This window comes from Oryctolagus cuniculus, chromosome 6 (genome assembly GCF_051225735.1).
Source record: "Oryctolagus cuniculus isolate XC-2025 breed Fujian yellow rabbit chromosome 6, ASM5122573v1, whole genome shotgun sequence".
Lineage (NCBI taxonomy): Eukaryota > Metazoa > Chordata > Mammalia > Lagomorpha > Leporidae > Oryctolagus > Oryctolagus cuniculus.
In genome coordinates, this window is record NC_142872.1 from 36763783 (window position 1) to 36782500 (window position 18718).

At 40.6% G+C, this 18718-nt stretch overlaps 1 protein-coding gene across 1 annotated transcript in view; it reads left to right on the forward strand.

The window, feature by feature from the left end:
- Positions 1–3414: 3414 nt before the first annotated feature.
- The window catches only part of SPINK5 (serine peptidase inhibitor Kazal type 5), a 94320-nt gene continuing 79016 nt past the window's right edge, over positions 3415–18718 (forward strand). Inside the window, exon 1 of the mRNA XM_089336040.1 lies at positions 3415–3511. The gene's annotated coding sequence lies outside the window, so the exon portion shown is untranslated. The remainder of the gene's footprint in view (positions 3512–18718) is intronic.

An 18718-nucleotide genomic window follows, 5' to 3' on the forward strand; every position in this document is an offset into this window, starting at 1 on the left:
CCTAAGTAGGCTGCCATTTTTCCATTGCATCACAACTCAAAGCTGAAAGATTACTTCGACTCCCAAGGGTTGTTTTCCACACACCAGCTAATTAGGCAACATGACAACAGGGTGGAGTGATACTTGCATTCTGGTTATGTCTCCACACCCACAATGGATTTGGCCTGGTACCGCCACCAGCCACCCTCAGAGCGTGACATCTTACAGTACAGCCACACCCAGGTGGCAACACTTTGTATTTTTTAAGGACTCAATTTAGTTTAAAAAAAATTAAATAAAGTAATCTAATGGTAAAAAGAAAAGTGTCAACTCTTCCCTCCTAACCTTCTCCACCTTTTTTGAGAACAAAATGTACTTAGCTAGCCTTATAAGTGAGTCCACCTGAGAAAGGTTAGAGTACAGGTAGCTTGGTATACACAAGAATAAAACCTTAGTATATCAGCAACAGTGACTAGCTTCTCCTTCTACTTATATACTTTAATTGTATCTTCACAGCAAAACTGATAGGTAGGTGGCATTATTATTTATATTTTATAAATGACAAAGTGGGCTCAGAGAAGTAAATAAAAAAATAAAAAAGTGTGTCTGATATCACGCAAACAGACTGAGGGGTCCAGTCTTTTGACTCCAAATCTCATTTTTTTTATTTACTTTGTTTCATAGCTGTTCCCTACATAACTTAAAGATGAAGTATTCTCCTCAAAGAAGTTACCAGTTAACTCATTATGATAGATTTCGGGTTCAGCTGTCTGCAAAGACAATATTTTATTACATTAGCTGATATATTTGATGAGTACAGTTTAATTTGTCTACCTTTTATGATCTCCACTTTCTATTTCCCACCATGCCTCACCTTATGAATAAGTTAGGAATTCATTGTGTTCTCACAGTATCAGCTAAAAGTGAAGCCTGGAATTAAAATGCAGACTTCATAATTCCACATCATATACTACTCTGACTACATTTATGACCATGATGGCAACTTAGAGGTTTGAGATGGACTGATGGCAGAAAGAAAAGACATTTTTTTTCCTTCAGTATATGATACATTTCCTCTTTGTAAAGAGGAAAAAAATGTTTAAACAGTTAAGATTTTTGATTTTTCTATTCTGTTTGCAAAGATATCTTTTTTTAAATGTATCAGATGACCTGTCAGTTTATCCAACCATGTGTGACCATTCATTATGATGACCTAATTCCTTGCAAAGGACTTACCACCTGGAGGACAATAAGCTGTCAAAAGGAAGGAGCACTAACAAGTAAATAACTCCTCTAGCCTGAAGGTTACTTGTTCCTGAAAATTAAGCTTTTTGTTTTTGGCACTTTCCACAAAATATTCAGTACTACAAGAAACCTAGAGATGAGTGCTTCCATTGTTATTTCTAATTCAGTATAACCAACAGGCTAACATAAGAGACTTTTGATAACAACTAACATTGAGCCCTCCACCTGTGCCAGATACCTTTAAAGGCTTTCCACAAATTATCTCATTTATCCTCCTGACCATCACTATTACAATTATCAGTTTAGTGGGTGAAGAAATTGAGATATTGAATTTAAGTAAATTTCACAGCTTCCCACAGCAAAAGAGTTTATATTTAAATTTGGATAGTATTGTTCTAAAGCTCAACAATTATCTCCTAAGTTATATTTACTTCTGGTTCTCAAGTTCTTCATAACCCATGACTTGATCTGCTGGCACCAATCATAGTTACTTCAGTTTCGCAGTCATTCCAGTCTGCTCAACAATCCTGTCAAGTGGTTGATTCTCTTTCCATGATTTTCCTGATGTCAAATACCAGCAAGACACACATTTTCAACAAGTTAATGGTCTTCTGTGGTGCAGATTGGCACAGAGCTCTTCCCTGTCCAGGTACTTACTGGATCTACTGGTAGAGGATAGTCCAGAAAATTCTTCAAACACTTTATTTGCAGTAGTTTTAGAAGGATGAAATCATGAAGGATGAATCCCCACAGCTCAGGGAAAGGTGGCGTGTCTAACTTATTTTAGGAAAAGTCGTTCTATTTGCCTTACCTTTGTATCTTCGTGATAGAGTGTCAGCTTGACTGGTCTAAGGGATACCTAGGGAGCATTCCTTCTGGGTGTGTCTGCCTAGGTAAACCCAGAGAAGGTGGCATGTTCAGGGTCTGCAAACTGAGCTGGGAAGGCCCATTCTTGATGCGGGTGGCTACCATCCACTTGGCAAGGGAGTTCCATGGGGCAGGAAAGTAGAAGGGGGAAATTCTTTCTGGAGTAGGGTGCTGCTCTTATTTATCAGACAACAAGTTCTTTTGTCTTTGCACTCTGGGAATGCACCAGTGCTGTAAGGCCTTCAATCCAAGATGGAGGCTGCATGGTTGACCTGCCTGGTTCTGAGGCGTTCAGCTTCTCGGATTGAACCATGATAGTGTACTTCTCTGGCGCACCACCTTCCAGATGGCCTGTTGTGAAACTTTTCAGCATCTGGGCTTGTGTGAACCAATTCCCCAAGAAACTTTTGTTTGTATACATTCTATTAGTTGTGTTTCTCTGGAGAATGCTGACCAATACTGGTGGTGGGTGGTGAAGGGAGGAGACTGGATGAATTTCAGTGTACTAGCCAGCCCTGAAAATATCTAACTGCTTTCTTTATATATATATATATATATATTTTTTTTTTTTACTTGACAGGTAGAGTTATAGACAGTGAGAGAGAGAGAGCGAAAGGTCTTCCTTTCCATTGGTTCACTCCCCAAATGGCCACTATGGCCGGCGCGCTGTACCAATCCAAAGCCAGGAGCCAGGAGCTTCTTCCTGGTCTCCCATGTGGGTGCAGGAGCCCAAGCACTTGGGCCATCCTCTACTGCCCTCCTGGGCCACAGCAGAGAGCTGGACTGGAAGAGGAGCAAACGGGACTAGAACCCAGTACCCATATGGGATGCCGGCGCCACGGGCAGAGGAATAACCAAGTGAGCCACGGTGCCAGCTCCTCTAACTGCTTTCTTTAAAATGGCATTCTTGTTCTTAAAAATAATGGCATTGTTCTTAAAAATAATGCCCACTTTGTGCAGAAAACTTATCAGTCAACAAAAGTTAAAAAAAAATTATCATACTCATGTACAATTCTAGCCACCCGTAAGAAATAACAAAGGCTAGGATTTGGAGGGATTTATATATATATATATATATATATATGTATCCTAATTTAAATATTATATACCTATATAAATGCCTTAAAATTAATATGATATTGAATGAGTTGTTTTTCTCAAGTCGGGCTTATTGAGGTAAGTTCTATAAAAACAAAATTTGCAATTTTGGATGTGCAGTTACATGAGTTTTGGCAGACATGAGCACTTACATAAGCACCAGCGCAGTTGAGAGCTGGAATAATTCCAGCACCCTAAATAGTTCCTGTGTGCATCTTTGTAGTCAAGCTCTTGCTGATCCTCAGCCCCTGGCAATCACTGATCTGACTTGAGCCCCTAAAATGTTGTCATTTAAAAAATGTTATATAAATGGATTCATAAAGTAAGTAATACTTTATATCTGACTTCTTTGTCTCAGAATAATGCTGTTGAGATTTACCTGTGTTATCGCAGGTATAGCAGTGCATTTGTCTTTATTCTTTATTTGAGAGCCATTCCTTTCAGTGGAGGCATAGCTGCCTCTGACTTCAATGAGATTCTAGTTTTGGTTTCTTAGATTCCATGGACAAAAACTAAATTTTTTTTTCTGCTTGATCATGAAGAATTTCAAGTTCTTTCTAAGCGTTTGAAATGCCAAAAGATACTAATTCATGATTAAAGTGAGTTATATAGAGCTACTATGAATTCTGTGTGAGTATGAATTATGTGAATGCTTTGTTTTCAATTAACAAAACAATCAATGGAAAATACTCCCTTACTCAATTTTTAGATTTCTTGTATACTCGTTTATTAGATACAAACCATTTGCAATTTGAATGACCCCGTGGTGAACTGATCCTTTCTATCACGATGAAATGATTGTCTTTATGGTGCTGTTGCCTGCTCTGAAATCTATTTTGTCAGATTTTAACAGAGCCACTCATTCTTTCTTTTCACTAATGTTAGAATTATATGTCTTTTCCCATTCTTTTAACTCCTTAATGTCTTTATATTTCAAGTGTTTACTTGTAGGCAGTAGATGGTTGGTCTTAATTTTTCTTTCTAATCTGACAATCTTTTAATTTATATATCTACATGAAATTTTTATTTATAATACATTTACATATAACATGTGTTTATATTTAGCATTCATGTGATTTACATAAAATGAATTTATATATTATGTAGATTACTAATAAGATCAAATTTGATTCTGCCATATGATATTTTGTACATCTCCATTTTTGTTTCCCTTTTCCTCTTTTTCTTTTGGATGAATTACAAATAGCTGCAGACTGACATTTCTATGATGATTATTTCTGTTTTGTTAGCTGCCTATCTATAAAACTGTGGTTGCTTTAATTGTATAAAGCTTTTTTAAAGAATTTAAGGAATAAAATTTTCAGATGCATTTATTCATGCGGTTACCCTTCCTGGTGATTTCCTTTCCTTTGTGTGCATCCATATTTTTGTCTGATATACTTTTTACCTTCTGCCTGAAATTTTTTTCTTTTTTCCAGAACACATCTATAGTAAGCAATGAATTCTTTTAACTTTCATATGTGAAAATTCTTTGTCACCTTCATTTCCTGAAGATTATTTCACCACTGGACTTAAAATTCTAGGTTGATGGGTTTTGTTGTTATTGTTGTTGTTGTTTCTTTTAAAAGCATTGGTTCACTGTCTTTGTACTTACCTTCTTTTCCAAAAAGAGTTCTATTCATCTAATCCTTATGACTCCTGTATAATGAAATCCATTCCTTACCTTAAGTTTTTTACTTGGTTTTTGTTTTTGTTTTAATCTTGCTGTTTTTGAACAATTTGACAATGATGCACTTTGGTATGGTTTCTTCACATTGTGTGTGTCGGGGGGGGAGGTGTGTACTTGGGATTCATTGAGAATCTTGGACCTGTCAATTTATACTTTGGAAAACTGGATATTTTCACTTCCAGAGTTGGTTGGTTGTGTCTCTAGGCCCATCTTCAGGGATCCTACTAGTATAGTAGTTTGATAGCAGTTTTCTACAGCTTGCTAATATTTTTGGGGTTTTTTTTGCTCTGTTTTGTTTGGGATAGTTTGTATTATATGTCTTAAAATTCGTTATCTTTGGCCGGCGCCGCGGCTCACTAGGCTAATCTTCCGCCTTGCGGCACCAGCACACCGGGTTCTAGTCCCGGTCGGGGCACTGGATTCTGTCCCGGTTGCCCCTCTTCCAGGCCAGCTCTCTGCTGTGGCCAAGGAGTGCAGTGGAGGATGGCCCAAGTCCTTGGGCCCTGCACCCCATGGGAGACCAGGAGAAGCACCTGGTTCCTGCCATCGGATCAGCACGGTGCGCCGGCTGCAGCGCGCTGGCCGCGGCGGCTGTTGGAGGGTGAACCAACGGCAAAAGGAAGACCTTTCTCTCTGTCTCTCTCGCTCACTGTCCACTCTGCCTGTCAAAAAAAAAAAATTTGTTATCTTTATGGGGCCAGTGCTGTGGCTCATTTGGTTAATCCTCCGCCTGCGGAGGGTGCTGGGTTCTAGTCCCAGTTGTTCTTCTTCCAGTCCAGCTTTCTGCTGTGGCCTCGGCGGGGGGGGGGGGGGGGGGGTCAGTGAAGGATGGCCCAGGTGCTTGGGCCCCTGCACCCACATGGGAGACCAGGAGGGGGCACCTGGCTCCTGGCTTCAGATTGGTGCAGCGCCAGCCATGGGAGTTTGGGAGTGAACCAACAGAAGGAGGACCTTTCTCTGTCTCTCTCTTTCACTGTCTATAACTCTACCAAATACATTTTTAAAAAATTCATTATCTTTTTTTTAAAGATTTATTTATTTATTTATTTGAAAGAGTTACACAGATAGAGGAGATGCAGAGAGAGAGAGAGGGAGAGAGGTCTTCCATCCGATGATTCACTCCCCAATTGACTGCAACAGCCGGAGCTGCACTGATCTGAAGCCAGGAGCCAGGAGCTTCTTCCAGGTCTTCCGCATGAGTGCAGGGGCCCAAGGACTTGGGCCATCTTCTACTGCTTTCCCAGGCCACAGCAGAGAGCTGGATTGGAAGCGGAGCAGCTGGGACTTGAACCGGTTCTCATATGGGATACTGGCACTTCAGGCCAGGGCTTTAACCCACTGTACCACAACGCCAGCCCCTAAAATTCATTATCTTTTATAAGTTAAGATTTGTAGTTTATCCTATGCAATATATTTTTTATTTCATACTCAAAGTGTAATTTCTGTTTTGTATTTCAAACACATGAAACATTGTCATAATAACTGTTTTAGTGTCCTTCTCTGATAATTCTACTGTCCATAATACTTTTGAGTCAGTTCTGATTGATTGATCAGTTGTTCTCCATGAGTCACGTTTTCTTGCTTCCCAGCATGCCTAGTAATTTAAATTGAACACCACATATAGTATATTTTAATTTATGAATTATGTGAATAGTTTGCTTTCAATTAACAAAGAAATCAGTTTTAAGTTATTGGGTAGGATTTTTTTTATTTCTATAAATATCCTTTTTAAAATTTATTCGAAAGGCAGAGCAACAGAGAGAGAAGCAGAGATTATACGGAGAGTGAACCAGTGGATGACTGCTCACTCGCGCGCTCTCTCTCTCTCTTTCTCCCTTACTCTCCCTCTCATATGAATAAATAATATATTTTTAAAGTTTGTTTTCTGTGAAGAAACTTGTAAAAATAATTGTGCAGCTTTACAGTCAGTAGTTAATGATGGAATGCATTAATATCACATGGGAAGTGATGCTCCAGTTAAACAAAAGCTGCTAAATATGAAATAATTTTTATATTCAAAAGTAATTTTCATACTTAATTTTAATGTAAATCTCTGGTGCTCTAGGAGTGTTAGATAACTAATGAAGTAATGGGTTACACAGTGGATGATTTAGTTGGTAAAATAAAAATATCAGAAAGAAAAAATTACCAAGGTAAAACTTTGGTTCTCATTATTATTTAAGAAATGACACTCCAATAAGCTGAATTTTTCAGATAGATGTGGCTATACATTTCTAAGGATGCAAATTAACTTTTCTATATGTATATATTGCCCACTCCACCTATGTATATTGGCTTACACAAATTACATCTTTGCCTGGTTATGTGTTTGAACCAAAAAAATCTATTGGATTGAGGACAAAAAAATATTTATTAAATTATAAAAATGTAAAAAGGTTTAAATAAGATTTCAGGCAAGTTGCTAGTAGGATTATTTAAATTACATGTCCCCCATCAAAACGATTATCAGATTGTGTCTTCAAATTGTTTTTATGATAAATGCAAAATTGTCCTTAATGATGGATTATACATTTGTCTACTCCTTGACCAGTCACAATTCCTGCTACTGTCTCCCTCATTTTTTTGCTCTTTGGTTGTACTCTAGTTTCTTGTAAGGGAGTGCTTCCTTCTTTTTACATGTAAGGAATACTATTGCTTCCATTTTAGCTGGTTTTCACCAACTAATAACAGCTCATATTTTTAAATAGTTGAACCTAATTTCATCTGGGAATCCCTCTGTTTTGCTCTCGCTTTTCTCTGTAAACATCTTAAAAGTTTTTTTGGCAGATTCAACTGAGCAGTGTTTGATTATCTTTCCCTCTCTTCTACTAGATTATAATCTCTTAGAGATCAGAAATTCTGTCTGTTTTATTCACAAGTTTTAGTACTGATTGGTAACTCCTGCACAGTGTCAAGCAAGTGTAGTAAATATTTGTGGTGTTCATAGGAGAGCATTATGGAATCCATCTGGAATGCCAACATTTTCTCAAATTTAGGCTCATATTTTTAGGCTTTAAAATCACATTTTAGCAATTTGATTTCACGCCTGAGAATTCTCGGACTTTATTCTTATTCTCTTGTTCTTTTTCTATCTCTGTCTAATGAATCGAGGTTGTGGAGTGACACAATGGTCAGTACTGTTTCACTTGGCACATTACTAAATTGAGTTTTGAGATCTAGATGCGAATTTTAGCTTGGCTATTTAGAAGTCATGTTATTACTAGAAAATGAGTCCAGGTTCTTGATGATGCCACAAGAAAGAATTCTAGAATGTGTCAGGGTTCAATTTTAATTGAGCAAGCAAGTTTATTGTAAGCGAAAGCACACTCCCAAGAGCAAGGGAACAGGCAGGCTCTGTTTCAAGAGATGTGCCCCAAGGGTCTGAGGAGGTTTTTCCTTTATCTTCTAATGAGGGGTGGGATATTCATGAGATAGGGAGGAGAGTTCTAGGAGTAGGGTGAGGTTTTCCTGGAATAGGGGTGCCACCTTTATTCTAACAACCTCCTTTTGGATCATCATGGTGATTCTTCAGAGGAGTTCTGATTGCAATCACCATGAGGATATGGCTAACAGTGAGGTTGGCTTTTCTGAGACATTTTGCACATGTTTTCCAGTTGTTAAGATATGAACTGTCCTTGAGACTTTCCCGGGACTCTGGGCTCTACTCTAATCTACTCATCTGGGCTCATCTACCTGTTTGCCTGCTCTAATAACATGAGCTGATGTGAGTCCCTGAGCATCTTTAAGTATCTGTTACCTTCCCTTTATTCTAGTTTTCTTTCTTAAACAATTCAGTTCCAAAAAAAACAGTTGTGGAAATTTGTTACAAGTGATAGAATGGAATTCCAGTTTCAGGAACTAGTTTTTACTCATTCATTCATTTGTTATTTAAAAAGTATTTATCTAATTGGAGATACAGTTAATGGGCAATTGCAAGACTGTGTCATAAGTACAACATATGGAAGTAGAAAGAGTACCCAGGAGTAGAGAAGGAATCCTGTATGAGAGGGTCAGGGAAGGATTCTCTGGGAAGGAAAAGTCTGAGTTGAATCTTACAAGCCAGTAGATAGGTGAGCCAAGAAAGAAATAGTTCTTCCACAAAGGAATACGCAATATGCTTTAAGGATGAGAAAGAGCATCATGGAAAGTGAGCAGATGGTGTTTGTACTCAGGCCGGGACAGTAGGGGCATCTGTCCTGCTGTATTCCACCATTATTGAAGGACATCAAAAATGACAATCAAGGGCCCTTTTGAATGGAAAAGATAAGATCTGCACAAGGAGACCAATCAGGAAGTAACAGAAGCAAACATGTGAACTCTGTCCTGAACGTTTATTAATGTTAGTTTGTGTTCTACTTTATCTCATGGCAGGAATAGTTTTTGACCAAACACTAATGAGGATCCTCTCAGCCTTTTCCTTAACCAGGCCTTTAACCTTGACTTATGAGAACTGCAAACTGTCAGCAGGGGTTATTTTATCTTTCTGCTTCACACTAAGGGAACTGAACAAACACTAAAGGAGTTTCTAACAGCTCAAGAACATGGCAATGGCATGACAAACACACCCTCACACCAGCCACCTAACTTTCTGCCAGAGAAAGCTCCTTGCTTTCCTAAGAATTCTTTGTTTCAGCCAAAACCTGGCTCTGGACCTTTGACCTGCCATTTCTCAAAGCTTTTACTTTAGAAAATTTGCAATTGTAAACCTCTACACCTTTGAAATGTAAATCTGCACTCCAGAATAGTCTTCCTCAAAGATCTGACAGCCATCCCTTTCAAAGGGGCTCATCAAGGATAGGGCCTCTGTCTCTCCTTCCCTGAGGGAAGCTTGGCATCTAAGTTCAATAATGGTCAACAGAAAACACAATGATCTACCTTCCTTCCAGCACCCTTCATTACCTTTCCTACAGCACACCCCAGCATTAAAAAACGCCTCCTGGCCGGCGACGCGGCTCAATAGGATAATCCTCCGCCTAGCGGCGCCGGCACACCGGGTTCTAGTCCCGGTCGGGGCGCCGGATTCTGTCCCGGTTGCCCCTCTTCCAGGCCAGCTCTCTGCTGTGGCCCGGGAGTGCAGTGGAGGATGGCCCAGGTGCTTGGGCCCTGCACCCCATGGGAGACCAGGAAAAGCACCTGGCTCCTGGCTCCTGCCACCGGATCAGCGCGGTGTGCTGGCCGCAGCGCGCCTCTGCGGCGGCCATTGGAGGGTGAACCAACGGCAAAGGAAGACCTTTCTCTCTGTCTCTCTCTCTCACTGTCCACTCTGCCTGTCACAAAAAAAAAAAATAAAAAAAAAAAAAAAAAAAAACGCCTCCTGCTTTTTTGTTTGTTTGTTTTTTTGTTTTTAAATTTTTTTTAAAGATTTATTTATTTATTCAAAAGTCAGAGTTACACAGAGAGAGGAGAGGCAGAGAGAGAGAGAGAGGTCTTCCATCCGATGGTTCACTCTCCAGATGGCCGCAAGGGCCGGAGCTGCACCGATCCAAAGCAAGGAGCCAGGAACTTCCTCCGGGTATCTCACATGGATGCAGGGGCCCAAGGACTTGGGCCATCCTCCACTGCTCTCCTGGGCCACAGCAGAGAGCTGGACAGGAAGTGGAGCAGCCGGGTCTCAAACCGGCGCCCACATGGGATGCCGGCGCCTCAGGCCAGGGCATTAACCCACTGCACCACAGCACCGGCCCCCTTTTTTTTGTCTGTATCTAAACTGAGCCATACACCAGCTGAACTGTACTGATGTTTCTTTCCCCTACTGTAGCAACCTGTCTTGCCACTCTTAGCACATGACCAGCTCCATTTCTCTTTGACACTGTTCTACAGGTTCATCATCTTAGTGTGATGCTTACTTAAAGGGAAACCAACCTATTTACGACTGAATCTTCAACTATATCATGTCCATATATTTTTTAAAAAGATATATTTTGTATGTGTTTTAAAGGCACAGTGAGAGAGAGAGAGAAAGAAACACAGAGGGATCTGCCATACACTGGTTCACTCCGCAAACAGCTGCAAAGGCCAGGACTGCATTAAAATTGTTGGTAAAAATGCCATCTTAATTGTTAAAGTGATCATATTAAGTGTTAAAGTGAACATATAGATAGGATTAAGTGTTAAAGAGATCATATAAATAGCATCAAGTGCCTGGTAATAATAATAGAATTAAAAAGGAGGGAATGTCCAACATGGAAAGCAGTCCGCACAGCAGAGTTATAGAATGACAATCACTTTAAGTAACACTCTGACCTCAGAATCAGCCCTTTAGGCTTTCAGATATGGCTGTAAAGTCCATGAGAGTCTTTCAGACATGGAAAGCCAAGACGCTGTGGCAAAAAATATCCTACACGAAGGATCTCTGTGAGTGAGAGTCCAGTGGAAAGAAGGGGCCATCAAAGAAGGATGTACTTTTCTCTAAAGGGAGGAGAAAACTTCCACTTTGCTTATGGCCTTGTCCAAATACTGATGGAGTTTGTGGTCACAGAAGGCTTCCATAGCCTTGGGAGCACATGGCAAAAGCCTCAGGGATCACTGACGTCATAAATAAGAGTGCTAAGAGTGCTAATTGTTAAATTAACAACAGGAGTCACTGTGCACTTACCCCCCATGTAGCACCTTTGTCCTTAACAAGTTGTACTATGAGAATTGACTGCAAAACTTGTTCTCATACAGTACTTTATGTGTTGTGTGTGGGGGCATGGGTGCTAATTGTTGAAATCTTTACTTAGTATGGAGTTGGTCTTCTGTGTATAAAGTTAAACTAAAAATGAACCTTAATGAAGAATGGGATGGTAGAGGGAGTAGGAGGTGGGACAGGAGTGGGAGTGGAAGGGCAAATATGGGAGGAAGAACCAGTATATTCCTAAAGTTGTATCAATGAAATTTGCATTCATTAAATAAAGCTTTAATTAAAAAAAAAAAAAAAGGCCAAGGCTGGGCCAGACCCAAACCAGGAGCCTCCTCTGGATCTCCCACATTGTGTGAATGCAGGGGTCCAAGCACTTGGGCTATCCTTCACTGCTTTCCCACGCATATTAAAGGGAGCTGAATCAGAAGTGGAGGAGCTGAGACTTGGATCAGGGCCCATATGAGATGCCACCCACTTTGCTTATGGCCTTGTCCAAATACTGATGGAGTTTGTGGTCACAAAAGGCTTCCATAGCCTTGGGAGCACATGGTAAAAGCCTCAGGTGATCAGTGACTTTACCTGTTATGTCACAACACTGGCCCTGTGTCTATACCAGTGGGCAAGTATGCTCCAGTGTCAGTACATACAGTGAATATATGCATATACTTTGCTAAGGCTGCCATAATAAAATACCACATACAGGTGACCTAAACGACAGAAACCTATGTCCTAACAGTTCAGGAGGCTAGAATTCTACATCCAAAGTGTTTGCATGTTGTGTTTCTTCTGAAGCCTCTTTCCTTGGTTTGTCACGGCTACCTTCTTCCTGTGTCCTTCCATGCTCTTTGTCCTGTGCACTCTTCCCTGCTGTCTGTCCTGCGTGTCCAAATTTCCCCTTGTTATAAGGACAGCAGTCAGTTTAAGTTAGGACCTATCCTAACAGCCTCATTTTAGCTTAAGCAGCATTTGAATGGTTCTGTCTCTAATTACACTCTCTGAGGAACTGGGGGCTAATATGAAAGGAACACAATTCAGCCTGTGGTAGTGAGTGCCTGAGATAAATCAGTTGCAGATGGGAAAGTTAGAGTCTCACCCACCCACGTATCCAGTGTTGTGGCATAGCAGGTTAAGCTGCTGCCTTCGATACTGGTGTCCCACATAATCCTGTTGAGGCCAGTATGCTCCATTTCCAATCTAACTCCTTGCTAATGCACATGCCAAAGTGCTTGGGCTCCTGCCACCCATGTGAGAGACCCAGATGGAGTTCAAGGCTCCTGATTTCTCCCTGGCCCAGACCCAGCCATCTAGCCATTTGGGGAGTGAACAAATGGATGAAAGACCTCCCTCTCTCTCCTCTCTCTCTCTCTCTCTCTCCCCTCCCTTCCTCCCTCTCCCTCTCCCCCTACCTCCTTCTCTATAACTCTGCCTTTCAAATAAATATTTTTTTAAAAAGTCACCCAACCTCAATTTCATTACCTATAAGAAAAAAATGAATTAATACTTACCTTTTGTATTTCTTTTGTCTTGCTCTAAGCACACAAAGCAGTAAGCAAATTTTATATTATTCGCATTTTTTAGCAAGATAGATAATCTTTCCATACTGTTGTTCATAAATCTAACAGTTTTGTTCTTGAAAACTATGTACTCACAACCGTATACATATTACATATGTAAAATGTCTGATGTTCTTTTGAAAAATTCAGTATACTCTGTGTTACTTCAGAATTAATTCCTTTTGATTTTTTTTTTTTTTGAGGAACTGTAGCTCCACCAACTGAATGTACTAAATGTTCAGGTGATTGACAGTACAGATTTATATATCAAGGGTTCATCTTTATGAAACTGGATGTTATTGGGGCCTGCGCTGTGGCATAGTGGGTAAAGCCGCCACCTGCAGTGCCAGCACCCCGTATGGGCGCTGGTTTGAGTCCCAGCTGCTCCACTTCCGATCCAGCTCTCTGCTATGGCCTGGGAGAGCAGTAGAAGATGGCCCAAGTCCTTGGGCCCCTGTACCCATGTGGGAGACCCAGAAAAAGCTCCTGGCTCCTGGCTTCGGATTAGCCCAGCTCCAGCCATTGTGGCCAACTGGGGAGTGAATCAGCTGATGGAAGACCTCTCTCTCTCTCTCTCTCTCTCTGCCTCTCTTCTTTCTGTGTAATTCTGACTTTCAAATAAATAAATAAATCTTTTTTTAAAAAAAGAAGCTGGATGTTATTTTAAAGAACCAAACGCAATAGCCTCATATATATAGCTTAATACAGTTAAATATTAGATACTAAAATGTTCCTGTTTTCTTAGTCCTAATCTAATAAAAGCAACAATTAAATCTATAATTAGCAGTCTAAATACTCAGTAAATAAACAGGGCCCATCCCATTCTATTCTTAGATAAAATCTGATGCTTATCTCTATATTTTCTTAGTCTATGCAGACAAACAGAAAGGAATTTTCATGGAGGGAATGGAGTGCTTGTTGTTGGTGGAGTATTTGGAGATAACAAGATGGATCAAGGCTGTTTTCCAGTTAGTGTCTTTTATAGATAAAAATAGAAAATATCTATAGAAAATAAATTCATTGATTTGATGGGGGAATATTAGAATTACAGGGAAGGGAATTAAAAATTCACAAAATAAAAATGAAATTATTTTATCTTCCAAGTTCTATTGAAGTACAGGTGCTCCTCTATTGACAGTGAGATTATGTCCTGATAAACCTGTCAAAAATGTAAAATATTGTAAATCAGAAATGCATTTAGTAAACCTAAACTACAAAACTTGATAACTTAGCCTAATCTACCTTAAATGTTCAAGGATTTACACTAGCTCAAGTTCGCCAAAAACATCTAACATAATGCATATCTTACATTAAAATGTTTAATGCATTATGTAGTTTTAAATATTAAAAGTGAAATAATATGGCTCAATAGGCTAATCCTCCACCTTGCGGCGCCAGCACACCGGGTTCTAGTCCCGGTTGGGGCGCCGGATTCTGTCCCCGTTGCCCCTCTTCCAGGCCAGCTCTCTACTATGGCCCGGGAGTGCAGTGGAGGATGGCCCAAGTGCTTGGGCCCTGCACCCGCATGGGAGACCAGGAGAAAGACCTGGCTCCTGGCTTCGGATCAGCGCAGTGCGCCGGCCGCGGCGGCCATTGGAGGGTGAACCAACGGCAAAGGAAGACCTTTCTCTCTGTCTCTCTCTCTCTCTCACTGTCCACTCTGCCTGTACAAAAAAAAAAAAGTGAAATAATAGTTATATGGGTATATTTTACAACCATCATAAAATCGAAAAACTATAAGTCAAACCATCTTAAGTCAGGGATAGTCTGAATACTTTTCAGCCATGAATGGTCATGACAAACCTTTTTTGTGCAAGTAATTATGAAGGTACGGTGTGTGTATGTTTGCATGCATGTCGGGGTCAGGGAGAGAGCAAGCAGAAGATTAGAGGGAAAAAAGACATTGCTGTTACAATGCTGTGCCTAGTCTAAAGCACTATATTGTCTGAATTCTTAAGACTATAAAAGATAAGAAAATATCAAAACTGAGACAAGTATCCAAGTAAGTTCCTTCTCTAGATTTCTTTAATGGTATTATTTTTGACATGTAAGGAAAGGATAATAATAACTTCTTTGTTACCTCACAAAATTGCATAAACAAATCAAGAAATATAATGAAATGCAAATTGTTTTGAAAACTGTGGAAAGCAATTTAATAGCAAAAGACTATATTTAGTAATTAACAATTATCACATCAAGAATCTTGCTTAGAAAGAAAGAGAATCCAAAATTTGAGTTCAGTAATGTAACTGGTCTACAGTAATCTTGCTTGCTTTGTAATTTTCTCATTCCTTTCCCCTCTGTGAGTTTAGATTCTGGGCCACTTAATAAATATGTAGGATTGTTAAGTATTTCATTTTTGTTAGCTGACGTCACTTCTTTCTTATGAGAGGAAAGAGGGATATAGATATTTGAGGAATAATTGAAGGATCGGATAATCAAGATAGAATTTTGAATTTGAGAAAAGTACTTTGTTAACCTAATTCTGATCCAAACCCGGTGTCTAAAATACTTCAATCCCATTCATCTAAATTTAATATTTGTGATGGTTTTTAGAAATGAGGAGTGATTACCAGAGTGTGTGATGAATCTTCTCTGGATTTACATCATTCCCTAAATGAAATAGAGGAAAAACCCTATTTACAGGAGCCAGCTGACAGGAACTTCCAACATTAGGGGTGCTCCTTGAATCTTCCTTTGGCCACTTTCTCCTCTGGGAGATGGTTATCAGTTCCAAACCTCTTATTCATCATTTCAGTAGGTTCTGTGTGTTAGTGAGTTCTTTGCCAGTAATAAGGAAACTGACTCCTTCAACCTTTCCTCATAACAGAGATTCTTGAGAGAGGCAGTCATCTGTTGGTTCTTGTGTTCCACCCCAACACCATTTCCACACCTGGGAATACTGTCCATTTGAGTTAGATATGGGATCATCAGAGCATGTTACACAGTCACCAATTCTATTGTTGGGCATTAAACTTTTGTATCATAATTATGGAGTATGTGGTTGCATCTCATTTCATGTTCTGAAAGGAATGATGAAGGTTAAAAATATTAGAATATCAATATCTAGAAGAGATTTTTATAGAAAGGTACAAGGAATCAATGATGGTTGAAACCCAGCACTGATTTGGTAGATTTTAAGCAGTTAATGGTTTGATTTGTTTTAGGCAGTGTAATTTAGAATACAGTTACAAAATCAAAAAAGGTAACATCTATTATTCTGTTTTAATTTTATTTCAGAACATGATAAGGGAGTTACTTTACACTGAATAACCTTAAAATCTGTTATGATCCATGTTCAAGAGATGTTGACTTCCCGCCGGCTCCGCGGCTCAGTAGGCTAATCCTCCACCTTACGGCACCGGCACACTGGGTTCTAGTCCCGGTCGGGGCGCCGGATTCTGTCCCTGTTGCCCCTCTTCCAGGCCAGCTCTCTGCTGTGGCCAGGGAGTGCAGTGGAGGATGGCCCAAGTGCTTGGGCCCTGCACCCCATGGGAGACCAGGAAAAGCACCTGGCTCCTGGCTCCTGCCATCGGATCAGTGCGGTGCACTGGCCGCAGCGGCCATTGGAGGGTGAACCAACAGCAAAGGGAAGACCTTTCTCTCTGTCTCTCTCTCTCACTGTCCACTCTGCCTGTCAAAAAAAAAAAAAAAAAAAGAGATGTTGACTTTCCTTATAATCTTAGAAATTATTTAGGATAACCATTATTATTATAAAATGAAAGATCAGCTGTCATTAACTGTAAAGCTTATCACAAGTACTTGGTGTTGTTCTAAGCATTGCAGGCACACACAGACAGACAGACATATATGAATTCTAAAACTTGTAAAATTGTACAATGTAGATATTACTATCTCTGTTTTATATATTAGCAGACTGAGGCTCGGGGAAAATAAGTGACTTCCTCAAGGCAACATAGCTAATAATTGGTGAGACAAGATTGGGATCCTTGGGTCAGTATTTAGTATAGCAGTTAAGTAATGATTGGGATGCCTGTGTCTCATATCAGAGTGCCTGGATTCAAGTCCCAGCTCTGCTGTCAGTTCCAGCTTTGTGCTGATAAAGACTTCAGAGGCAACAGTGATAGCTCCAGTAGTTTGTTCCTGCCACCCACTTGGGAGACTTGGATTGGCTTCCTGGTTTCTGTTTTCATCAGTTCCCACCATTGTGGGGATTTGAGGAGTAAACAGGTAGATTGGTGGATTGTATCTCTCTCTCTCTCTCTCTCTCTCTCTCTCTCTCATGCCTTCTACCTCTGGCTCTGGCTCTCATTGTTTCAAATTGAAAAGACAAGATTAGAAATAGATTTCCTGCTGGTGCCGCCATGGCTCAATAGGCTAATCCTCCGCCTGCGGCACCGGCACCCCAGGTTCTAGTCCCAGTCTGGGCACCGGATTCTGTCCTGGTTGCCCCTCTTCCAGTTCAGCTCTCTGCTATGGCCCAGGAGGGCAGTGGAGGATGGCCCCAGTGCTTGGGCCCTGCACCCGCATGGGAGACCAGGAGAAGCACCTGGCTCCTGGCTTCGGATCAGCGCGGTGCGCTGGCCGCAGCAGCCACTGGGGGGTGAACCAACAGAAAAGGAAGACCTTTCTCTCTGTCTCTCTCTCTCTCTCTCACTGTTCACTCTGCCTGTCAAGAAAGAAAGAAAGGAAAGAAAGAAAGAGATTTCCTGTGGCCGGCGTGATAGCATAGCAGGGAAAGTTATTGCCTGCATATGGGCACCGATTTGTGTTCCAGCTGTTCTGCTTCTCATCCAGCTGCCTGCTAATGCCCTGGGAAAAGCAGCAGAAGATGGCTCAAGTTTTTGGGCCCCTGCCACCCACATGGGAGACCTGGATGAAACTCCTGGCTTCTGGCTTCTGCCTAGCCCAATGATAGCCCTTGTGGCTGTCTGGGGAGTAAGCCAGCAGATGAAAGATTTCACTCTGTCTCTCCTTCTCTCTAACTCTGAATTCAAAATACATTCTAAATACATCTTTAAGAAATAAACACATAAGATATAAAACCAATGTCCATTATGACTTAATGGAAAAAGAGATCATCCATTCTCTGGTTCACTCCCCAGATGGCTGAAATCAGCCAGAGCTGATCCAGGCCAAAGCCAGGAGCCAGGAGCTTCCTCTGGGTCTCCCACATGGATTGCAGGGGCCCAAGTACTTCTGCCATCTTCCATTGCTTTCTCAGGCCATCAGCAGGGAGCTGGATCAGAAGTGGAGCAACTGGGAAATGAACCAGCTCCCATATGGATGCCTGTGCTTTACCCACTGTGCCACAACTCCAGCCCCCAATTTGATTTTTATAGGAAAATAATTATTTTATGGGGCAGAAAGAGACACATTCTCACTTTGATGGTTCTCAGAATATTGGCATTATTCTGAAGTTGATCTGCCTTGATTAGTTTTATCAAATAACCATGAAAATGCCTTCATTTACATGAAGTGTAACTTTTCATCTATGAATGTGGAGACCTTGAGAAGTAGTGGAATTAAACTGGCTCTGGCCTCAGTCATCTTGGCATTGTTCTTCAGATGCTTTCTTAGGCTGATAGGGTGAAATAAACTGGTAGATATGAAGTATAGTTTGTGGAATGGAAAAAGAGACAAAGGAGAAGGAAAACTCTATAGAAAATGTTACTATATATCTTTGTATTTTATAGTTTAATT